This window comes from Cupressus sempervirens, chromosome 3 (genome assembly GCF_028749045.1).
Source record: "Cupressus sempervirens isolate cs-2001-9-10 chromosome 3, ASM2874904v1, whole genome shotgun sequence".
Classification (NCBI taxonomy): domain Eukaryota; kingdom Viridiplantae; phylum Streptophyta; class Pinopsida; order Cupressales; family Cupressaceae; genus Cupressus; species Cupressus sempervirens.
Window position 1 is genome coordinate 401,293,266 of NC_143120.1, and position 14,724 is coordinate 401,307,989.

Sequence of the window (14,724 nt, forward strand, 5' to 3'; positions counted from 1 at the left end):
TTTGGACATGCTCAGCTTGGGGCTCCCTCAGATTTTTATCCATGTTGGGATTCTCTTGCCCTAACATGACCAATTTACTCCTCTCCCTATGTACACTCCCTACCCACCTAGGAACACGTTTAACTTTGATCTGGATGGTAGGCTTACTGATTCTTAAGTTTGGACATAGTCAGCTTGGGGCTCCCTTAGATCTTTATCCATATTGGAATTTTCTTGCCCCAACACGACCGATTTACTCCTCCCCCTATGCACACTCCTTATCCATCATGAATTTTAAGCACAAAGATTTTTAATAATGTCCCCTTCTAAGACCTTTCTTTATTATTCCAAATTTGTTTGTTCCTCGAGGTTGCAACTTATAACTTTTCATGCCAATTTTTAGTATCAGATCCACTTGAGATCTCCCTTTAATTTGATCTTGAAATAATAATTTGACCTTACAATGAAAATCTAAATATATTAAATAAGGAATCTCATAAAGCTCATCTTAAAATACAAAAAAATAGATTAGAAGATGATATCACTATAATGTATTTGCTTACAATCTACTTAGATTTTTAAGCTTGAGTATAATAATTCTATCTTAAATTGAGAGAAAAATACTTTAAAATATATTTTTATAACTAAATAAAATATTTAATAGAATCAAATCTTAGAAGAAATAACTTATCTTGATTTAAGTGGTGGAATGCATTTCATGTGATGGAGGAATTTGATGGATTGATCATGTTAAGAAATTAGCTCCTGGTCCCACCTTCTATATCCATACTTTTATTATAAGTCATTATTATGCAAGTGCTTTTGCCTTTGTTACTACTCCAAATATTCTTGCTCAATTGTTGTTATTATAAATTAAGCGTGTAATATGATAAAATGAGATTATGTTCTTTCACTTTTTAATTGTTTTCATTTCTTTGTTTATAGTATATAGAAATTTTTGGTGTAGGTGAAATCCTTGCAATGCATAGTATGCCCTAAATCGCTCCTCATGCTCAAATGATTATTTGCCACTCAAATTGTCTTAAATGGGGTTGAATGTTCTTTATACAATATCAATCATTATAAAAAATATATATGGCAGTACGATTATATATTATATTTTCTCCATAGCATCCATGTTGTAGACACGGTACTACATATGTTCACCCAACCTTTTTATTATATTAATCTCATCTTTATCTCAGATAGGTACTACTGACGAATAATATGATATATTGACTCATTGTAAAAATTAAATAGTTCGCAGATAATCTCTAATGCTATCTTTTGATTGTTAATCAATACCTCTCTATAAATAAGGAGTAAATCTACAATTGAATAAAATGAATGAGTTAGATCCACGATACAAGGTTGGGTCGACGAAGATGTGTCTCAAGCTTCTGGAATCCACCAAGCCTATAAGTCACATAATACAAGCCACAACCCGCCAGATCTATATATAATCACAAAATGAAATCAGAAAGTTGCATGAATTTGATAAACTACGGCTAAAGATATGTAATCGTTAACCATATAAACCCATGGATGGAGCTTTAATGAGAGCTAACAGAATAAAATGAGTCTATTCCAATACACATGACCCAAGCCATTTGGCCAGTACTCTCCAACAACCTTGGCAATAACATTTATCCAGAAAGCCATGTATTCTATATATATGTTTCCATATGTTTCTTGTATTCACTCTTTGCAAAGAATCCGCTGACACACGCTACTTAATATTGAAAATGTACACCTTTCTTCATGGGTGCATATGAACAATCCCTTCATGAAGACATTAATCAGCTAAGGAGTAGTGGAAACTAATATACATTCGCCCATAAACTAGCTCAACCCATAGTAGATTTGGTTTGTATACTATTATCAATGTTGTCGATATACTGGTTTCAATCCACTGTACTTCGCCCCTTTGTGCTTTGACTTTTGGTCATCGTTATTTCCCATGATCCAAGGATTTTTTTTTAATAAAAATTCTCCTTAATAGATATCGCAGTCCAAGTTGAGTGACCGCTTCATAACATTGCCAAATCACGTGCAATCACAAGTTGCAGCAGTGACATTTGTCAGCATTCTAAGGACATACACATTTCTAATTTACTATAATTTATGATAGTGAAAATATATGGGTGGTGTTCTCGATCAATACTTCAGCTTCTCCCAACTCACGAAGCAACAATTTTCTATGTTGACTAATATTCAATCCTACGATGCCTGTACAATTTTATGTAGCTATCCAATTTTGAGTTTCTAATGCATTGATCTTTAAGTGCTGTCAAATATTGTTTTGTACAATACATATTAATCTGTATGTTGGAAGTTGTTCTCTATCATCGTATAAATTGCTATTTAGTCATGTTCTTCCCATCAGCATAGCAGGAACTTTGCTGTGATACCAATTGTAATGACTCCATTCTCCATCCGTATTTGATAAGATAATTTTTGAGTAATGAATGATGTATTTCTACCATATCTCCCTCAAATGATAGTAGGGTAGTTACGACTATAACAATTGACAAAAATATCCGTTCCTTTATGCTTTGATTGATTTCCATACCCTGTTCTCAAGCTTTTATTTTGGCACAGTTAGTTGGGATGTCGACAAGATTGTGGAATTTGACCAAACACCTGCCAATTGCATTTGCTTGAAAGTTTGTGAGCCTTTTTTGAAAATTTCCATTTTGTGCTCCTCCTGTGATCATTGCATTCCACAGGACCACATTTCGTTGAAACATTTAATCAAAACTCCCACATTTTGCCCGACCACATGTATTTCTGTCACAACATTTCCAACCATAACATTTGGAATAACTTACCGTTCCATTATGATTTGATGGATATCCATATCCTATTCCGATGTGTCACCAGCTTGAGCCTAAGTAGGGAGGATGCTGGGAAAAGCATATTGAATTTGGCTTTTAACCTGCCAATTGCATTTGCTTGTAAGTTTCTAAGGCCTTGTCAAGTTATTAAAACATCCGTTTTGTGCATATCTTGTAATGATTCCATTTCATGAGATGACATGTCTTTGAGGCATTATTTAAAACAGTTCGCATGCCTTGTCTATGTTTCCACATTTCACATACATGCCTACCAGGGCAGTTTTACCTATAACATCTGATAAAATTTCCCTTCATTTTACTCTGATGGACGTCATACCCTTTTCCAAAGTTCCCATCTACAAATAGGCGGGGAGGATGCTGGCAACGGTCGAGTCTGCTTTGAAAACTGCCAATAGCATTTACTTGAAAGTTTCAAAAGATCAACAAGTCCATTTGTGCATATCCTTAGAATTGATTATTTTTGCAGTCCATGAGACCAGATTTCTTTAAGGTAATCCGTTAAACAAAATTGACGTGTCTTGTTTATGCATCTATAGTTTGCGTTTACTTCTACCACGGTGGTTGTAACTATGACATCTAATAAAAATTTCTCCATTTTCTACAACTCAAAGCTAATATTTTGCACAAGCAATGAAGATGGTGGCAAACTTTGTGAAATTTGGACACCTGTCATTTGCATTTGCTTGAAAGTTTCTTAAGTTATTTTAACAAGTCCTTTCTGTGCATATTCTGCATTTATTGCAGTCCATGGAGACATATCTCTTTGAGGTATTCTGTTAAGTTCACATGCCTTGATTGGGAATGGAGCTGGGTGTTCTGATTCTACCTTATTCCTATTTAAAGTTTTATATTCGTTTCATATTATTGTTTTTTCTTAACTATATTTCTATTTTAAATTTTCATTCATTTCGTTTTACTTTTTTCTTTCTTTAGAATGCAGGAGTTGGGTATAGTACTTCTTATAAACTGCTTTTATATGATTAGTGATGTTGATGTGTCATGGACCTCATGCTCTACCACAAGAAGCTCTCACCAATTGAGCTAGGCTGGAATCCTCATTTTACTTTTGTTAAATTCAATAGAAAATAATCAATTCCTATTTTTTAATTTCTTTTTGATGGAGGGTTCAGACTTGTGAGGCAACTCAGCAAGACATGAAGCTTGTGAGCTACCAACCAGCGAAAGCCACCACATAGACTTTTTAGGAATCGGATACGGGCCCACTCATGCCTGAAACCTCTTCAACTTAGAGCCAAGGACTAAGGGGCATCCATGTCATCAAAATCATCCAGGGCACGATCCCAGCCTCATTCCTTATGATGTCAGAGACTTGCACTCATCAAGACTTGATCCCTGGTGGGCTCTTTGTGAGCCATTTAACTTCACCAATAGACCAAGGGCCCATTGACTTCAATTCCTATTTTGAATATTGACATAAATACTCTTATTAGAACTAAATTTGACTTAACTTTGACCAATAGAGATTCAACTTTTTTGTTATCTCAAATTGTCATTTATGGTTTTATAAACTTTGGGGAAGATGCCTATGATTCAATTTTTACTTTTGGAAAGTTATTATAATTGCGCATTCACTTTTAGGTGTCTAGCTATTATAGTTTTCATGAATGTGAAGAGCTTATTCTTTCATTGTTATATTTTTTCTAGGTTCTTCACCGAAAGAGATTTTTCACTATTTGGTTGCATATATTTGACAAGTGTGTGACAAGTGGTGAGTTTATATGGGCAAATTTTTAAGGAAATTCTAGGATACAAACTGAAATCCCATCCTCATACCTACATCTATGGGTGGGTTTATTGTTGTCCTTTGTTAACTTACTCATACACACTAATTTGAAATAGCATTGCCATAGTTTTAAGTTTTGACTTAATGTCTTTTGGTGGCTTTTCTTTTCCTTTCTAGATAAACCAATTGAAAGGTAAGGGCCCTTTCCATGTTTCTTCATTTTCAAAGATTTTGCATTCACATTCCTACCTTGAGGATGAGTAAGAAGATTGTTATTAAGATCCCCTATTACAAAATGGCGAAATGAGTAGGGCATGGGGATTAATTTCTTTTTTCATCTTAGTACACAAAATTTTCATCTTCTCTTGACTTTTTTGAGTTTGGCCCACCCTTTTCCTTAATGGGAAAAGATTTATCCTTTATGCTTTCTCATTCCTTTCAATTTCACACTTTCATGTGATTCAAACTTTGATCGTGAAATTGTTGACTACATATTAGGCTGCAATCAAATCATGTTTTGAGAATAATCAAGAACATTCAAGATTAAACTAGCAAACATGGAGGTCAATCTTGAGAAGACCAATAAGAAGAGACATAGAGGTTGCATGGGCCCTTGCAATAGCTGGCAATATTTTGAAATGAATGATATGATGTCTCTTCTAACTCAAAGAAAACATTTCTAAGTTTTCATCAATCATATCTTTTAATTGAATTTCTAGTATAGATGTAGTAGAAGAAAAGTCATTAACTTAGATGTGTGAAGGGTTTACAACTAATTGAGACTACACTATTTAGACAATATCAAACAAAATGAATATTTTTAGACTTTTGTTTTATGATTAAATTTATTGTTGCACTAAAAAAATATAAAGAGAAATGTCATTTGGAATAAATTCTCTTGACTACTGAAGCTATATTAGAGGAAATGAGAAATAATTGTGATAGGAAAAAGCCTATTATAGAAATTTAATCAATAGAGATGAAAATCAAACTCACATCATTGAAAATAAATTATAGATGTACCAAACAGACAAGCTAAGTAGTCCACTATCCTACAGTGCATTTTTGTACCATAAAGTTGCAAAATTAAATGATGTCTCATGGTTTTTTCACAATCTACTCCACCTCCTACCGAATAATATGATATTAAACTACCACCTCAACTAAGACAACTGAATTATTGCTTAAATTAGATTCAAGCAAAACTAATTTACTTATTCATTCAACTAATGAAATCGATAACAACATTTTTTCAAGAAAGAATTACTCTTATTTCACGTGGACAACTTGCAAGAATTTGGTATAGCTATGATACCAAATAAGAATTTTCCTTAGGGAAAAATCACCCAAGATCAAGGAACTCAAGCACAAGCACAATAGTAGACCAACAAGGTATGATCAGAATAACAATATCCAAAATTGATTTATTCTCATTCAATGTTCTATCATACACACTAGGAGTGTTGGTATATAAAGGCCTTTGGAATGCTTCTAGAATGTCTAGGAGTTAGCATACTGATAAGTCTTACAACCAGACACATGTCCACCAGGAGTGAATTATACTCCATTAAGCATAGGATAAGTGTGGTGATGAGAGGATAAGCCTACAAAGGTGTAGCGTGCAAAATTGTGTTGTAGACACCATATGCTTGAATGAGAGTGCAAATAACTATGTTGTCTATATGACAACTCAGTTAATTATGCAAACTCTAGTGTTGTAGACACCATGTGCTGAATTAGAGTTGCTTACTCCTATGTTGTCAACAAGATAACTCATAAGAGTACGCAAAATCCTAAGTGTCAACCTAAGAAATTATAAAATAATGCATTGACCTAAGAAAACTAAAGTAAAGTGTAAATAGTGAATAATTATTTACAAAAACACCCCCCCCCCTCGTTTAAGTGCAACTTATGGGAATGCACTTAAGCTTATGAAAGCTAGGATGAAAATGCATGATGGGTCCCAACTACTAGGCCATGTTAGGTACCCATGAACAAAATGCAATGTAATCTCTCATAAAGCAGAGAAAGAGGCAAAACCTCATGGGAAAAACCCTCCCCCAAAAAGAGAGATGAAAAGACAAGATGCATGGATGGATGGAGTAATCAAGACAACCCTCGCCCCCCACCATTATTACATACATGAATTATATACAAAAGAGAAGTATGAGAAGGAAACAAACCTATAAGAGGAAAAAGTACCCCCAACCCCACCCCGCCCCCCCTCCCCCCCCCCAATAAAAGAGAAGAAGGAGACAAGGTAGTCCCCCCTCTTAAATGTAGAGTGTCGATCAGTGATAACTACTCCAATGTAGAAGCTGATCCATGATTGTTGAATAGTGTTCCTCCTCTTTGGAAGAAACAATGGAAGAGGTACACGTGGGATGCTTTCCCTATGTGTAGAAAGAATCCTAAGATGAATGGTGTCTCTGAAACTTGCTCAACTGTCCCTATGTCAATACTGACTGTTGCTCCTTCTAATATGGTTGAAAAGAAGAATTGCAGATCTAGCAAGGATGAATGTAGAACATGTTCCAAAGAACCAACTGTCTCCTCAAATGATAAAGAGACCTCTTGCAACTATTGTTCATAAGGATCCACAATCATATCATCTTGTGAAGACAGATCATGTAGAGAATGGATAAGAGGGTCAGAGTGAGCCCTCACAACAATTGAAGAAGGATTGTCTTCATCAAAGAGAAGATGTAGATCATCAAAGATGTCTCCCAAATATTCTATGTGTGACTCCATGAACAAACCTAAAATATTTGTCAAGAAGTCATCCAATGATGCTAGAGCTGAATGACAAGGTGTACCCTGTTGTGCTGGACCTATCACTATGGCAATGGATGAAGTATTCGCCACAATAAAGAGAAGATGAATATCGTTGATGATGTCTCCCACATCTTCAATGTGAGACTCCACGAATAGCCTTGCAATGTCTAGGAGGAAGTCATACCATGAAGTTGAAGTAGGAAAACATGGTAAATCCTACTGCACTAAATCAGAAGCATCTATGGCTAGAATTGGATCAGTAGTAGCAACAAGAGAATTAGGAGGTGTGATCTCATTTGTAGAGGATGCAACTACAATTGGAGGTAAAAGATATTTTGGGATGGAGGAATGTGTGGATTGCCATACATCTCTCAAAGATATATCTAAATATCATATGGATCAGTTGACTTCATGTCATCAAGTGAATCCATAACGCCCATATCCATATGTAGAAAGAGGGCAGTACAAAAGATGGAACTAGTGTCCTCATTGTAGGAAAGTCCTTTCGCATATGGCAATGCATTATGCTGACTAAGATAAGTGAGAACCAATTGACTCTACTGCTTATAGTTTTATATTTTCAAGGTAATTAAATCTTTCTCATCCATGATGTACTAATCAATGTACCCCCCACAATGCAAAATAAAATAAAATTAACCCCCCCTAATGTATGATTTGGGCACTTTATAGGTAGTGCAATTGCAATGGGCCAATTTAGGCCTATTTCTGAAAGTAGTATTTCTATCCATAGAAGCCTATAATCAAATTACAAATCTAGAAAGTAGACAAAAAATAAGACACTTTAAAATAAAAGAAAACCTGATTATGTGTCCAGATGGGCTTGTACTAAGCATTTGTGGTTGCAAAAAGTGAGATTTGTGGCTTGTAGAACAATTCAGGAATAAAGGTATCAAACATCCTACACCAATGTGTAGATCACAAAATTCTACCCCAAAACAAAAAAATTGCTTGCAAAAAGGAGTCTGTATGAGGGAGATATCACTATTTGAAAATCACCTGTGTTATTATTATTTTTGAATCACCATCGCCACACCTCCAAAAATCAATTGACTCTAGATTTCACCTCAAATTTCCAATTTTGGTGGAAAAAAAGTCAATTTGGGGGTTTTTTGACCTTCTAAATATGATGCCAATATTTGATTGGCACCAGCAAACTCCAATCTTCACCTACAAAAAATCTCTCCTACTAACTTGATGGCCAAAATTTTTTTGGACAAAATACGTAGATTTGAAAAATAATGCAGAGAAATTGTAGAGACTAAAATAATAAAATATGCAGATCTGTAAATTAAATTCAAAGATCTAAAATGATCATACCAAATTCACAAATCAGGCCTTTGGGTGCCAGTTTGCAAAATTTGTTTTTGCCTCAAATTCAACTATGGCCTAGGGTAGGCAAATTTATAGTCAAATTTCATCGAATCAAATTATGGACACAATAACAAGGTCTGGTTTGGCTCTAGACACTCACGATGATTGTGATATTTCGGATCTAAGTTGAGGTCCTCCAAGAGGTGAAGAAAGAAAATGGTCTCAAACGACTATGTGAAGCGAAACTCCCTTAGCTCTAATACCATGTAAGAATTTGGCATAGCTATGATACCAAATAAGAATTTTCCTTAGGGAAAAATCACCCAAAATGAAGGAACTCAAGAACAAGCACAACAGCAGACCAACAAGGTATGATCAGAATAATAATATCAATAATTGATTTATTGCCATTCAATGTTTTGTCATACACACTAGGAGTGCCTGTATATAAAGGCCTTTGGAATGCTTCTAGAATGTCTAGGAGTCAGCACACTGATAAGTCTTACAACCAAGCACATGTCCACCAGGAGTGGATCATTCTCCATTAAGCACATGAGTAAGTGTAATGATGAGAGGATAAGCCTAAAAAGGTGTAGCACATAAAATTATGTTGTAGACACCTTGTGCTTGAATGAGAGTGTGAATAACTATGTTGTATACTTGAAAACTCAGTTAATTATGCAAACTCTAGTGTTGTAGACACCATGTGTTGAATTAGAGTTGCTTACTCTTGTGTTGTCAACAAGACAACACATAAGAGTACGCAAACTCCTAAATGTCAACCTAAGAAATAATAAAATAATGCATTGACCTAAGTAAACTTAAGTAAAGTGTAAATAGTGAATAATTATTTACACCACCACAACCAAGGAGGAGCAAAGAAGCCTATAGTAGATATTAATGCTTTAATGGAGGGCTCAGGGAACAACGAGTAGATTAAAAATGTCCAATATATCATGCCTTCATTTGCATATTTTATTTCTAATTTCTTATTTCTTATTTTAGTGGACTATATTTTGAGTTGCTCCATGTACACACAACTAGCCAATGCCATGGTTGAAATTTTCCTATGGTTATAAAGATTCAGAAGACTCAATCATGAAATTGATACCTCCATCTATGACACTGTAGTTTTTGTATTGTCATTTTTCTACTTTCATGGAAATGAGAAAATGGCAGTTTATTGACTTGTTCCAAGTTAAGCCAATAGACTAAACATATTATGTTTTTTTTTCTTCTAAGTACCTTACAATTGCAAAAGTATTACTATTTGTTCTATGAATCTTTGCATCCCTCATGAAATACAATGGTATATTTTCAACATTAGCAAATGTCTAAATGACATTAGAAAATAAAAGATGAGTGAAGATAAAACTGTAGTAGACCACAACTATATCTCTCCATTATCAAAACTTGACAAAACAATAGTAGCACTAGCAAACACATATGGTCACTACTTTTTGCCAATATAATGAAGGAATTTTATATGTATGGCTTTGAAGAGATTTGTTTCAATGGGAACATGACTTTTAGAGGAGAGATCAATGGTTTTGGCATGCATTTCCTATGAAACACACATTGATGTTGTTTTGCAGTGGCATATTGGAGCGGTCTTACATTTAGGTTTTGACAAAATATCCTGAGCCTTTTAATGGTTGTTGACACTACTACAAATGACACCATATAGCAAGGGAAACATATCCATATTTATCTTTTAGGCTTGAGAAGGGGAAAGGTGACTAGGATGGAAGGAAGGTATGGAGAAAGAAGTTCAGATATCTTGTTGGCACCCATTATGCTCAATTCCAGGTTTTATGTCTCCTTTTGAGTTCCTTTCTCAAGTCTTGAGTTTCTATTCAAAGCTATGCATATATATGTGAAAAGAATTAGTTAAACACTAGTAGAATTAACCTAAGTTAGTGAATGAATAATCAATGTGGCATGTTGTTGAACATTCTATTTCATTGATTCCATATACGGGATGTGGGCAAAACTGTAGCTTATTTAAGAACTTTAAGATTCTCCATGGAACAAAGATGAACCTTACTTAAAATAAAATGAAATAAAGTGTTGTTTTGATGATTATAATCTTGCCTACATTGCATAAACTAATCCATAACTTCAGACTCACCAAGAAAAATGACAACATTCAGTGCATAGAGTAAATTCTCTACTAGTGATGTTTCTACAGTAGAATGTAATTCATGGTTGCTTGGGCTATAGATATTGCCAGCCACTAATAAAGAAAAAGAAACTTATATTAAATAGAACCATTGGTTTTTTCTTCTTGATGAATATTATAGTCTAAGATTTTCTTTATAGAAATAACATGGGAGTTAGGAACTATTTCCAAGTCATAGATCTTTCCAGAAATGTGAAGTTCTTCTCTACAACATGTTTTTCAAATTGAGATTCTTAGGCATTGAATAAATCTATTACACATCTTAATATATAATGGAAGGTTTAATTTCATATTTTCTTGATGGTTGTTTGGCTGAATTGTAATTAGTATATGCACATTGATGATGTTTTATGTGTTGGTTGTTGTATTTTACTACCTGCCAATAATGTGGTCATTAAGCTACTTTGGGCCAAGTTTTATTACATATCTATTTTCTATGTTTGGTCAAAACACCACCTAGATGGTAAGTATTGTATGAGTAGATCTTTCATTTAGAGGAGAACATGCATGAAAAATTTGATTTTAGCTTATTATATAATGAGTGCACCTTGAGCATTATGGACACACAATTATATTAGGTGGTTGACTTGTTTCATGTGAAATAAATAATTATTTTAAGAGGGTTGCCTACATTGGATTAGATATCTAGAAATATTGCACATAGAGATAACTATGTATTGATAGCATGGTCAATATTTAGATCTATTGTGACATGATGAGTAATGAGTCACTAAGAGAGTGATTTTACTACCTTACTATTACGAGGTGAAGTCCTAAATTTTTGGAAAGAGTTTTTCCTTAATGTGTGATATGCCTTTCTGATGAACTTATGAGAAGAAACCTATTGAGCTTAATTAAATAATTTCCTATGTAAATGATTAACATATATAATCTTTCTTTTGGCTACAAAAATTTGTGTTACTTGTCTTGCAAAGATGTGTTATTTGTATGGTTGACTTGTAGACAATGTGTAGCACAATTCCATTACTTTTCTTAGTTTTACCTATTTAGTCTTCCTTGATGCCAGGCTAGGTATCTTTCATGTCAGGAAAGATTTTGGGGAAGCTTAATAGCTTCATGGTAGGGTTGTAAAGCACTCCTACAATATTTTCTCCCTTTTTTTTTAGATAGGTTCTAGAGCTTCTATCGAAATGGTCAACATAATCAATACATCATGGTAATCTGGTAACAAAATTATAGTTTCTTTTAGATTTGAGCATATATGTATATGTATCATTTTTGTTAAAATTAATGATTGTTAATCAACTAATGCTGACTGGTAAATATTCAAATGACTTTGATTTTCATCAAATTTTCCACATTTTATGGAGATTGGTGATGGTTTTGCAGGGGCAGTCATTACATATGGTATCGGAGCTCTTGGTTCCACACTTGGGCCTTGAGTTCACTATGCTAGACACACAACTATAAGTCAACTAGTTTATTTTATGTTGTATGAATTAATGACACAGGTTGCCTATTGTGCCTCTTAGCTATGATTACTTTTGACATAGAAGGATATGATGTTCCTTATGCATGTCATGGTTGTGAGTTAAAAATTGCATTCCTTTAAAGATTGTCAAAATGGAAAGTTTATGGAATGACTGGTAAATTGTGTACCTCATACGTTTATGATTATATTACTTTAAAAAATGTGATGGTATAGTATGCATATTGGAGTATTAAATTTAAACTATTGAGATGGTAAAAGGATGGTTGACTTTTGCACTAGGCTATGCAAGCCTACCAAATGAAGATTTGTCTTGTGATAGTAATGAAAAATATCTTTTATTATGTAAATGACATGTGATGCACATGTGGTAAAAGAATTTATTTTTATATTATGTCAAATTCATGAAGTTCATTGATTAACCTAATATAGTAAGTAGGAAGAACATGGATTTTATTTGCAAAACTATTGCATGTTTCATTATGCATTTAGAAATGTGTGATTATCAAGATAAATTGCATGTGATGCATATGAAGTTTGGTTATGTTTTTAGTAGTCCTTGGACACAAGTACTCATCTTGGTGACTAGTGAGAGTCATTGTGCTTTAAGTGATTTGGGTTTTCATTTTATTATGTTAAATTTCATGAACTTGGATGTGATGAAGTACTAGCTTGAAATTTTATGTTCTTTGTGACCATTGAGCCACCAAATTTTGTGATCTAATTACTGTGACTTTTGTTCAGTTTTATTTTTGGTTTTGTACCTCCTTTTTGGACTTTGACTTGAGAATTATGAATCTTATTTTCAAGACTTTTTTTATCTTAAGGTGGCTAGGGAGTGTGCATGCATTTTGTTGATGCTAGTCCTATGGTTTGAAAGTGATGTCATCTATCATGTTTAGTGTGGAACATTGATGTGATGTTGAAAGGAGTAGATTGTGAAGAACATGTCATTCTTCTTTTTGCATTTATTTTGGAAAGCTTACACTTTTTGGTGTGGCTAGAATGTGGACAAATAGGGAAGGGTAGAAGTGATGCTTTCATTTTACACTCTACCTACCAGTGTAATATTGGCACTACAAAAATGCTTTGGCCAAAGCTATGTTGCCCATGTTTCATCTCCCTGCCACATCCATGATTATGGCTACTTGGACATATGTGGGAAGTAGTATGTTTCATGGCTACACTAGATACCCCTTGTCTTTGGTACTATATGAACATTCTAGAATTGGGAATTCTACGAGTTAGGTAGGATCCCAAGAAAGTACCTTTTGTATTACTAGAGCATTTTCGGGTTGGGTAATTCTATGAGCTAGGTAGGATCCCAAGGAAATGGTTATTGGTAATATTTGGGCATTACAAGGTTGGGTATTCTACGAGTTAGGTAGGATCCCAAGGTAGTTTAAGGCTTCATGGTTGGGCAAGAAAGCACCTCAACCATATATTATGTGATGATTGAATGGTGTGTAGGCCATATATCACAAAATGTGCTTATATGTTGGTTAAGAACACTATGGTGACAAGATGGGCTTGAGGGCCTAAGGTCACTAAATTGATAAAAATTGGATTTACTGATCCTTCTAGGTGATTGGTGAGCATACCTCAATGATGTACTTAGTGGTGCTGATCATATGGTAGATGACATTATACTTGTATGATGTTCTTATTATTCCATGTCCGATGTGTAGGTCAACATTTTTCTATGACGCCCATTAAGGAAATGATGCTTTAAATTGTATTTCATGCATTTTTATGAATGTATGACATATAGGTCAAAATCCTTGGATAAATGCATAATTATTTATTAATCCTTAGTTATGGTTAAAGAAATAGTTGTTGACTATTCAAACTAGGGTTTTGCTTGATTATTTTATATATTCTTGCAATTTATAATGTGACAATTGTTTAGTAGGACATGGTTCTTACATATTATGAAATATAGTTTGACATGAAGGTCAACTTATTCAGTATATTCATGTATGGAATATTCATGTGATGATATGTTGTACTCAACAATTTGGTCGATAATTGGTTTATGAAATGTAATTATTATTATACCTATCATTTTGACATGTAAGTTGGAAACTAGAATGAAGTTGCATAATTAATTGGAAGATATTGCTTCTACTTGTTGATTTAATTATGTGTAGTCAATTTCTAACTAGCCTAACTAGACTTTTTGGCCTATGTGGCAAGTGTATGGATATGTGGTCTCCCTATGAGAATGCAAAAGGGTATGTATAGATCCTTCTTTTTATCTATTTTTAATAATATTTTGCATTGGTGTTATGTATATGTGATGATCCACCATGCATGTGAATTCTACTTATAGAAAGTTGCTGACTTATTTTATTTAGTCAACTTGGTTAATGAATGATGATGAACAATTTGGTCATCTTGAGTT